This window comes from Pseudopipra pipra, chromosome 2, assembly GCF_036250125.1.
Source record: "Pseudopipra pipra isolate bDixPip1 chromosome 2, bDixPip1.hap1, whole genome shotgun sequence".
NCBI classification, from domain to species: domain Eukaryota; kingdom Metazoa; phylum Chordata; class Aves; order Passeriformes; family Pipridae; genus Pseudopipra; species Pseudopipra pipra.
Genome location: NC_087550.1, coordinates 48,741,966 through 48,751,537, shown reverse-complemented (window position 1 = coordinate 48,751,537; position 9,572 = coordinate 48,741,966).

The window sequence follows — 9,572 nt, the reverse complement described above, 5'->3', positions numbered from 1 at the left end:
CCAGACCCCTTCTCTGCATGCTGCTGCTGGCATAGCCTCACCATCCCTCTGCCCATTATTGACCCTGTGACTGGACACAGGAGATGCTGGTCTTGGCTCATGTCTCTCAATGGTACTTTTTAATTTGCTTTTCGATCTCTTTTATTACCATAGATCTAAAAGGCCGTCATCACCTTGTAGGGCAAAGCTTCCTGTGCCTTCCTCCAAGGAGAAAAGGGAGGGTTGGTATAAGTTATCCTTGGGGTAGAGGGGATGGACTGTTTCCCCTGGACCCCTGCTCATCTTTACTATGTGCTGTTGTAGGTGTGCAGTTTGGGAAGCACCCTTGGGTGTCCCTCTCTGTTCTGGAAAGTAGGGTGGGAGGAAGAAAGCAGAAACATACCGCTGCAGGCAACTTATGGGTCTGGGGACCACCTGCACGCTGCTCATATTGTTTTGCTGTGACCCTGCCAGATGAAGCAGAAGCAAATGCAGCAAGAAAATGATCACTCTGCTCTTCTCCTGAAGTCAGGAGCATCCCACAGATACGCAATGGGCTGGCATGAGCCTGGCAGGCAGCTGTCCCTTTGAAAGGGATGTAGGGGCAAGTCCTGCATCCCAGCCTTAATGATCCATCCTCTCCCAAGTAAGATGGATAAAAAGGGCAGAACAGGCTTTGTCCTGGGCTCAAACAGTGCAAAGCTTTTTCTGCAAGGGAGGATCAGCTAAATAGGGCTTAACTGACTCTTTTCAAGGAAGCTGACCAAGTGTGGGCAGTAGGTAAGCTGTGACCCAGTACTGCATGAGTGGAGGGCTGGTTGGCCATGAGAAGTCTCCGGGAGGCTCCCCAAAGTACCAGAAGCGTGGAGGGAGGGTGGATGCACAGTCAGTGGCTAGCAGTCAGAGATCCCCCCTCTGGGGCTGGGTTGGGGGCGTAGGGCAGTGAATGCCAGCTGATGAGCACAAGATTGAACTCATATTTAAAGGCTCTTCCATTCTTATTTTCTGTGACTCTGCTTCTGTGCTTGGAAATGGATTTCTTTGTCAGCCATAGAAATACGAAGGTCTGTGTTATTGGGAGATCTTTATTGCCAGATATTGCCATCTGACCTTTTATTCTCAGTTGTCCAAGATGTGCAGTGAGCCCAGAGCAACCTTATCACGTCATCATAGAAACTGTTACTGTCATTGCAAAACCACTTAATTTTAGCTCAGATTTCTGAGGAACTGATGTCCATAAACTCATACAAGTTGTCTGTCCATCTGTCTCGCCAGCCAGGCAGCCACCTAGGTCTGCTTGCTCTCAGCAGCTTCTGATGCCATTGATCAACTCTATCTCAATCTGGCAGGCAGGTGTCGGTCCCAGCAGTGAGCAGATCATACAGATGATGCAAGGAGTGGTGGATGGCTGGGTGGGTGAGAGGGACGGAGACCCAAAGCAGGAAGGCAGGAGTGTGAGCTGGGTTATTCATTGCTGATGTGATCCACCGATGGCTAACACAGGGAGCTGGGGCGCGTGACACCAGTGTGTGGAGATGGCCCATCTCCCACCCGAGTTGCTGGTAGATGGATGCCAGCTGGGGACAGAGGTGGGAAATAGGACATGAGTTCTGATGTGATAAGATTTTGGACCCAGCTCAGGAGGAAATTGGTCTTTTCTTCCTCTGCTATCCCCAGGAAAACCATCTACTGCAAAGCAGAGCTTGAGCTGGGCAGCTGGGAAGGGCAGAGGTGGGGGAGAATCTGCCGGGGCTGGCCCGGAGTGCACCATTATTTCCCCTTATTTCCCTGTGGTCAAATCAGGGCAATGCATTTGCATTTTGTGTGAGGTCTGAGGAATCGGTGCCTCTCTCCCTCCTGCCTGCCCCTGCCTACGGGATCTGCCTGCCTTTAGGCGACCACATGCTCAGTAATTCAATCCCTATTGTGTGGGCTATGACCACAGCTTGGGAAATCCTGATTTATATTGCCAGGGAGTTCAAAGCACAGCAGACAGAGGCCAGGGCACCACTTGACACAGAACAAGGAGGCAAATGGTCCTCTGGATGTGCTCTCTGAACTCAGGGCACCCTGGGGTTCATGGGCTCCATTCTGCGTGAGGATGGTGAAGTATAGTGAGGAAGGGTTTTCCCATTTTGAATACAATATTTTGAAAAACAAAGAGTAACTCTTGTCTCATTTATCCTCTTTTCTGTTTTTCTAGCCCTCTAAACATGTAGGCTTCTTTTAAAAAAAAAAATCTTTGTGAGACTTTATCCTGAAATAATTCCAAATCTCATAAATTCAAACACGCTACGTACTATGTAGCCAAGCATCATAAGCCCCATGGTGAGGCTGCAGGGAGAAGCACATTTAGATATTACCAGGGCTTGCTTTGCCACATCACTGGTTTTGTGGGAATAAAATTGTGCTGCAGACTACGCTCCAAGAGCCTGTGGCTTAATATCCTCAACTTTCTCTAAACTGTTATAATAACATTTTTAAAAGATCCCAGGTGAAAAGTAACCTACTCTGACTTATAGATGCCATTTTACTGTATCCAAACATCTAGCCAAAATTTAGAGACTTGAAAGCTATTTTCATCTGGAGAGAAAACAGCCTCAGGATGGTAGTCAGTGTATTTCAAAGGGTTTTTTTCTGCTGTTGCTTTGCATTTGTGTTTGTGCCCACTGGGCTCTTTACTTCCATTTTTAGAGTTATGCCTACTCCCATTTGTGAATATCCAGGCCAAGAGTTTGCTGTCTGCAATGATGTAGAAGCTGCACATATCTTACATTTGTCTGGAGTGGTGACTTTCACACCAGTTGACACCAATGGGATCTCCAGGCTCCCTTGTGACAGTGAAGCTTTTCAAGGGCAAAAAGATGACCGAGTTGTAGACTGGTCACCTTCTGTGAACTAGATGAGAAAATGCAGGTTTGTAACCCTGCAAGTCCTTTTAACCCCAGCTGATGGAGTCAACTGTGCGCGCATCTGTTCTCATGATGTGTTTCTGCATCAGGCCCTTCAGCCTCCTCAGAGGAGCAGCCTACCTTTGCCAGGACTTGCTCCTTCAAGAGCCTTTTTCCCTTCCTGAGCCTTTCCAAATCAGTGGGCTGTGAAGCAGACTCCCCTACCACACCCAGGGGGTTTATATCCCCAGCTGCACCCTGCTCCCAAGGCCTGCACAGCCTCTTCCATAGGTGTTCATCACTATGATGATTTCTGAAAGTAATGTGCAGTGGCTGTACGTACCCACAGCTGCATAGGAAGCAACGTCATGATATGCTGGGGCCAAAGCATGGGGCAATGGGGATGCACAGATGGGGTAATGTGCACCTTCCATGGTCCACTTCCCACCTTCCCAACCCAAGTAGTTTCCAAGCAGCAGCAGCACTTCAGACCAGTGGTAGGGACATTGTATCTCACTGGACCGCGGGAGGAAGGATGCAGAAAAATCAATGGGCAGCATCCATTTACTGTAATGGGCTTTGGTTTGGGTCAATGGGCTTTCTTGCTTCTGTTAATCAACATTGCAGTCCACTGTGCAAAGGCAGCACTTGAAGCTAAAAGGGAAATAAAATCCCGTCCCTGCAGAGAATGAAGACAGCCCATTAGCAACACATGCAGTGCTCTCACTCACATTCTCTCTGTCTGTCTATCGGTCTGTTGTGACCGGGGTTACAAGTGGAGGAAGGGCTGGGCTCAGTTTATATATCCATTTTTCATTACAAGGATTACTCGGAACAAAGTGTCCAGCACACAGGTTTCCCTGAATAATCCTTGACATTTCTGAGAGTCAGAGGTCTCCCCATGCTATTCAGTTTGCTGAAAAACTTTTCTTCTGGCTTAACTGGTGCTGAAATTATATTTTAAAGTTACCTGGTAGCCCATGCAACTCCTTATGGAAAAGTCTATATCAGGTGTTTGCCCCATAATGGGAGCTGGCTGAAGGCTTGCAGCACATGCGATGAACAGCTCCCTGCCCCCATGTCCCCTCAAAATCTCTGTGGGAGCAGGCTGCCACATGTGCTTGCCCAGGCCAGCCTCGCTGTTGTTCATGCTCAGTGATGAGGAATGGCCAAGCTGCCTCCACAAATGTGGCAAAAACCAGATTTTCCACCCGCTGGGGAATCTCTCACTTGCCCCTGCCAGTGGAAGGCATCAGCAGCAAGTCGCCTATACGGGGAAAATTGCTCAGCTGCCAGTACCAGAACCAGGTGCAAGACCAAGGTGCTGGTGGAACTTGGTGAGAGCCAGGCTGGAGATCTCCAGGGCTTGGCTTCCCCCAGTCTGATGAGCCTGTGAGTGAGTAATAAAACTGTTGGTGATTAACAGACTTTTTAAATGGGGCTAGGACTTGGAGGCAGTCCAGGCAAACACAAGGTGCTCACAGGTATGCCATGACACAGAGGAACTACACCCGTCAGGTAAATTATTCATTGCCTTTTTCCCAGCTCAGCTCTCTTGCTGACCTGGTATCACTGATGAAGAAAGGTCTTGAAGGAATAACTGACAAGGTGGGACCAAAAGATCAGAAAGTTGGGACAGAGGCTCAGCATGCAGGTGAACATCATATCAAATGGAAAACAATAGGAAGAGGCAAAGATTGAATTGGGAGGTGGAAAATGAGACAAGCTGGAAAACCTGGTGGAGCACTAATGGAAGTAATTAAGGCTGTGAAACTGGCAGCAGGAAAAGAACAATTCTAGAAAATCAGCAAGGACTGGAGTGCACTCCCAACATTTTGCCAAAGTCAGGAATGAGCATGTATAAGACAGCTTTGCTGAATGGGTCAGGATGCTGGAGCATGAGAACAGTGGGATGAGGACCACGGAAACAAGCCAGCTGGAAAGAAGGCTGCCAGAGTTGGAGAAAATAAAAGATGTTGTGATGAGGGAATAATAGAAGAAACTACCCTGCTACTGAAGTGTCTGAAAAGACAGCTGTGATGGCTTGAATGCATGTCAGGAATGGTGCCTAAAAGATACCCTACATGGCAATGCATGTGGGAGTGTGAGGTGCTAGAAATAGAAGAATACTGAGCATGGGGCAAGCAGTGAGAAGTAAAACTGAGCTAAATGGTTTGAAGACAAGGGATGCTTCTCCAAGACCAACAGGGTAGAAAGAAACCTCTACTGAGATGATGGACTAGGAAAATCATTTTCTTGATTCAACTAATTCCTAGAAGGGTTTAAACCCTGACTTGATCCATCCAAAGAGCACCTCTCACCCAGGTGTTTGAGCTGCTGGGGGTAAGGCAGTGCCCTTGAGGGGTCTGGTAGAGAGCTGGAAGGAGCTGTCCTATCCTGGGGACAGGATTAGGATCCAATGCTCTCCTCCAGCTTCTACTCACAGCCAGAAAACACCAGAGTGCACTTATGATCCCTTGTGTGTTCAGGGGATGCAATTCATGGACAGGCTTGAATATTTTATTGAAACTTGTGAAATAGCAGTCTTCAGACTATCTAGGCACCTACATACCATTGTAATCCTTGGAGTAGGGGCTGGCACTGGAAGACCACCATTCTTCCTTAGTTTTTTTTTTCTCCTTGGGAGGTGCCATGGGTTATCATGGCTGCCTGCTGTGAGCAGGGATAGTTCAGAAAGTTTTCCATGCAGCTCTTTGATGCCTTTCTGAGATTCATCTTTGCTTTGATTTGCATCGAAATTTATATGTGCCTAGCTTGTGTTTTGGAGCTTTGCTGCTTCAGGTAGCAGCAAAGGGACAGTGGATATTAAATGAATAATTAAATGAAGAGAAGCAGTTAAATGAAGAGAAGCAGTTAGTACAAACACAGAGGTACTCATAAAAAGGAATGATCTCATCTCTTTTCTCATAAAGACAAAAAAAAGCCTTATGCAGGTTAGGATATTTGGCTTTCAGGAATTCAGATGGGAATTACTTAGTTGAAGTAACAAATATGTCCAAGAAAAAAGGCAAGAACTTCGATTTACATCGTTGAAAGAGTGCTCCTTCTTCAACAGGATGGCTTGCACTGCAGTAGCTCTCATGTCCAGCAAAACCAGAGGCGGGGACTGTGCCTCTGAGCACAGCTACCAGTGAAAACCGGGGTGGGAATCAGTGCATCAAGTGAGAACGTGGTTACTTAACATTCATTAAATGAAAGCAGCACTTCACAAGCAGCGATGCAGGCTGCACATCTCACATTACCCATCGCCTTCAGGGAGACAGCCCAAAACCATGAACCTCCTCCCATCTTACCACTAGTGAGGTGTGCTCTGTGGCATGAGCACCTGGGCTTGCAGGACCTCCTTGCTGCAGGAGGATCATGATTTATGGAAAACTGAGGACAAGGATATAGTGTTTGTATTTTTTTCTTACTGAAAACCTGTAGCCTAAATGCATATGCAGAACTGGCCTGGCTGATAGATCTGTCAGGCCTTGCTCTTCTCCAAGATTTAGCTGTCAGCCTGTCAAAGCTCAGAGCCTGAATTTTATTTCTGCTACCACAGTCGTCAAATTTTCAGTCAGTCCCAGATGGGATGGTTGTTGTAATCCTTCACCACATTGTGTGTGCCACCAGGGCATACCTACAGTCCCCCCCCAGGACAGTGGCATTCAAGAAAACCTAGAAGAGAGGAAAAAGTCTCTGTTTTATTTCCACAGGGTGGTTTTTCAAGATTGAAGAAATGCTGGAGATACAGTTGTGGCTGCAATTGCTTAGCCTTGTTAGCAGCAGTAATCCAGGAGAAAGTATCTTTTTTCTTTTTTTTTCCCAAGAGAAAGTATCATTTTAAAAGAAATTTTTAAGGGAACATATAGAGAAAAAGATTGACTAAAACCCTGAAAGCAAGAAAGGAAGCATAGCACTAAAGTAATAAAATTATTTTGCTTCAACCCATCCATGATGAAATACTTGGCTTATTCTTTTGTAAGGCAACATGTTATTCTGAAATTCATTTAATACAATAAAAGCCCTGTCAGTTGTTGAAATGACAACAAACACTTTGGCAGACATCAAAGGATCTTTTTGCCTTTCTCAAGTTTAGTTTTATAGGAAATTCCAAATCTTGTTGGTTTTGATCCAGCAGAGAATAATAGCCCATTGCAAAATGGGGGAATTCCTCACAAAAACTGAAATTCCAGCTCCTGCACAGTGCTAGTTACTCTCATTAGCTTTAGTCTCTGGCTTGTATACTATCTGGTTTACCTCTTCTTCCTGGGACACCTTGATGCAATCACAAGTGACAGCAAGTGCTGCCCAGCCATGTCTGCCTCCTCCCCTGCCCTCAGCAGCTACAGGCCCCTGGGAGAAGTACCAGCTCAGAAGAGTGAGAAGGACAGGGAACGCATCCAGCATGGGAAAAGATACCCATGTTGCTTGGTGTTTTGTTCACAAAAAGCAGACGAGGAAGAAAGCAGAATGGGGTTGGCAGTTTTCCCAAATGTGGTCATGAAGGTTGGGAGCATGCTCATACCACTGGAGAGGACACCTTGCTGAGCTGTCCTCCAAACTTGCAGGCAAAAATGAACTCGGGTTTGGGCAAATTGTCTGCAAAAGGTGAAAAGCAAAGTCTTCTGGAGCTGCAACTTGAGCTAAGCCTGGTTCCTTCTGGGCTCGTCCCTGGCAGGAGTGTGCCTGCAGGCTCTTCTGTCTAGGCAGGAGAGAACTCTTCTTCTCTACCTGGACAATTATATCTACCAAACGAATAGGATATCTCCTATTGCAGCTGATCTCCACTCTGTAGTTAGGTTAATTGTTGAGGAATGGAAAGATGGATGTTGAAGCACTTGTGGGAAAACTGCTTTTCTTCCTCCCCAGCATGATTGTGCCAGCTCATCTTGAAAATTTGTCCAGAAGAGGGTTGAATGCAAAATGATTTAGCGCTGGATTAAAAAAAAAAAAACAACAAACCATCAAATATGAGAAAGATTTTTCCATCCCTAGTGTTTTTTTTCTCTATCTGGTTTCCACACTTCAGCATCACACAGAAAATTGTTTTTAATGGAAAAAGTATACTCACCACTAGGAAAATCAATGTTGCTCATATGCAACAGAGCTGCTTGCCCAGGCCAGGTGGTTGCCGTTCCAGACACGCATTTGCATTCATGCTTTATTCCTTGTTATGTTTTAGGCCCTTTGCAGCAAAATATTCTAGCATGAGGCTTCCCTTCCAGATGAGAAGGTTGCACAAGAGCACCAGCTGGGGCTCCACATTGCAGTTCTTCAAAACACACTTGCATCATGTCTGCAATTTTTATGTAGTCCTGGCAACCATTTCTGGGTGCTCCTGCAGCATACATGAGAGCCAAAGGTATCACAACCTTTGAGAGCATCCTCACTGGTCCCATGTACACGTCACACCACTGACTCCCAGCACTCAGTATCGAGGGGAATGCACTGGCCTGCAGCCCTGAGGCAGGATGTACTTCCAGTTAGGGAAAAATAAGCAAGAAAAAAAGAAAATAATTTGGAGAGGGAAGGGTAAAAGTAACAAACTGAAAGAATAGGAGCATTTGATATGACAGAAATGCAGTTCTTTAATAATACTGAATGGAACACAGTCTAGTTTGTTTTCCAGGTGTATCTCCTGTGATTCACATACTGACTCATATGAGAGCATTACCAGTTATATAAAGGGATATGTTCCTGAAGATACGTCATGGCCTGAAATTTTCATGATGAAACAATCTGCAATAAAACCAACCTGGCCTGTTATTTATAAACAAACTTGGCCTGTGAACATTGCTATTAAAGGTTAAGCCTTAACCTAATGAATGGATGGTTGAACCCTTAAGTGTCCTGCTCAGTGCCACCTGTGACACTGATATCCAAGAGAGTGGTTTAGACCTCTGACTTCCCAGTGTTGACTCTATATAGCCTGTCTCAAACCATAATCTACAGGCACCTCCCTGGGATGTTTTGATGGCTTCTCTTTATTGACCATGTAAGCAGGCAGGGTCTGGGCATGCTGGAAAATTTTACTTTGAATTGCTTATTACTCTCTCAAACGTGGACTCCACAGGAGGCACCAATGCCAATTGTCAGTATAACAGAAAATGCCCTGAGTATCATCTTAGGCACTTTTTGAGACATTTGTCTAACCCAAGACACCATTTGATCTGGACATATGTTCTTAAATAATGGTTTTTCCCCAAAGAGAGCTCAAAAAAATTTCCGTGATTATAAACTTAATTATTGCATAAACAACTTTAGCTTAATTGCAAGCTCCGGCTGAACAGACCCACTGGGATGTTAGGGAATCACAGCTAATGTTCAAAGAACCCTGATGTGTTTCTTCACAATATTGAGTTAAGTAAAATCCTTGAATTCTTCCAGTGTTATTTTAAAGAACTGTGTGTGATAAGTCAACTTGGTTATGTGCTTTGTGTGAAAAATTGCCAAATATCCCACAGGGCAAATATGAAAAAACAACAGAGGAATAATTCTAAAGAAATGAGACTTTATTGACTTTTCTGTCCCACTTTCAAAGGCCATCAATGACATATTGTTGAAGACTGTGACTTCACAATTTCATTGCAATAGCAGAAGGTGGGTAGTAAAGTGAATCTCATGTTGGCATATCATCAGTTGTGTGATTTATCTTTTTCAAACCAAAAAAGAAACAAAGCAAGCGAGTAAAGAATG